This window comes from Etheostoma spectabile, chromosome 10 (assembly GCF_008692095.1).
Source record: "Etheostoma spectabile isolate EspeVRDwgs_2016 chromosome 10, UIUC_Espe_1.0, whole genome shotgun sequence".
Lineage (NCBI taxonomy): Eukaryota > Metazoa > Chordata > Actinopteri > Perciformes > Percidae > Etheostoma > Etheostoma spectabile.
In genome coordinates, this window is record NC_045742.1 from 2,028,147 (window position 1) to 2,029,793 (window position 1,647).

At 46.8% G+C, this 1,647-nt stretch overlaps 1 protein-coding gene and 1 long non-coding RNA gene across 2 annotated transcripts in view; one reads left to right on the plus strand and one right to left on the minus strand.

Annotated features, from left to right (window-relative positions):
• gpr174 (G protein-coupled receptor 174) overlaps positions 1–1,213 on the minus strand; it is a 14,896-nt gene extending 13,683 nt beyond the window's left edge. Inside the window, exon 1 of the mRNA XM_032527546.1 lies at positions 922–1,213. The gene's annotated coding sequence lies outside the window, so the exon portion shown is untranslated. The remainder of the gene's footprint in view (positions 1–921) is intronic.
• Positions 1–1,647, plus strand: part of LOC116696507 (uncharacterized) — a 24,223-nt gene that overhangs the window by 11,923 nt on the left and 10,653 nt on the right. The gene's annotated exons all lie outside the window — the stretch shown is intronic.

Here is a 1,647-nt window from a genome sequence, read left to right on the forward strand (position 1 = left end):
GGGGGGGAGTAAATGAGCAGAGGGACTTTGTATAAGTAAAGAGGGGATTTTAGAGAGCTATCCACAGCGCCCTGGCCTCTGCTCTCCATCTGCCTTGCATCCCACTTCACAGCACTGAGAAAGATCTCCCAGTGGACCCTCAGTCCCCGGTCTTCCTTTTAGCCTCACTGACCGTTGACCCACGTGCGACTGTTTCAGTGTGATTCTTCTCTCATTCCTCTCACTGAGGCACGTACAGAATGCTTCTCTCAGAGGCTCTCTCACATGATCTCAACGGACATTTTAGTGATGACAAATTACTGTACTTTCACTTTCTCCTTGTGGCTTATGGCAGCGGTGCTATGGGCACAATGACGATTTAATAAGCCAACCCTGACAGTAGGAAATGACTGGTAACAACACAACATCTTATCAAGGAAGGGACATCATCGTATGGATTGGATCTCGTTGATATTAAAGTTATATGAAAAAATAAAGTTGTATAAAGTTGACATTAAAGTTACATGAAATGCACTTTTAGTTATCAGATCTTGCCAATGGAAACACATTAATCCACTGTGATTCATCCCTTTGTGGGTTGTTGGCGCCAATTAGCTTTTCCGCTCACACACGACATCTTGCCTCGTGTATCAGCGCCCAAAATGTTAGGGGGCCAGCTCTCGGCTCCCTCCACATGGGCTGTTCCAACACACAAACCATGTCATGATCCCCGGTCCCACATACACGGACGGAGAGAAGCAACCCCCTGACACTGGCCTGCAGACACACACTCACACCCTCAACATAACAGACATTCCTCAGGTTGGAGAAACATGCGAGATCCCCCATGAGGCATGACTCCACGCTGAAGGCATCCAGCTGATACAGCCGCTCACACAAAGATACAACTTCTTTTAAAAGAATCGACAATCAGTATCTCACCTCTGTCTTCGAGCTGGAGGCTGTGTCGCATCAAAAAGCAGGAGGGTGAAGCATCAGCCGACACGTACTGCAACCCCCCCCCGCTCCCTCTCCCCCTATAACACTATTTACCCTCTTCTCTGTCCCGCCCTCTTCCCCACTCTTTTCTCTCACTCTCACATCCAGTTTCTACTCTCTGTTTTCTCTATTATCTAAAGTTATTTCCTGTTTAATTTCTCACCTTGTTCTGTCTCTATGTCTGTTATGCTTTCTCTCAGTGTCTCTGCTGTTCTGGGGGTTTTAACACACAGGGCTTCCTGTGAGTATGGGGGTGTGGTTTACAAAGAATGTTTGACACTGTAACCATAACTTCTGCTATTATGTCTGTGTTTTTCCTTATAAGCATCACTGATGAAATCATTGTAACATTATCAGGGCTGAGAATCAAGCCCTGGTATTGGCCTTTTTAAGGTGCAGTTGGTCTCTTTCTCACGTATTTCTCAACACAATATTTTCAGTAACTGAATAGCAGATGAAATTAGATTTAATGCAGGAGTATGGCAGTGGAAAAAGATCAGAAGTGGGTACAGTTTGGTTTGGTGGGTGAATCAGACAACGGGTTTCCTCCTAAGGTGGGCTGCAGACATCTGCCTGGGGGCGGGGGTAGCCTCCGTGTTGGCATAGAATTGAGTTTAGCAGATGCAATAGGGGGGCGGGTGGGTGGGTGTGGAGGCTGACTTCTCGGTT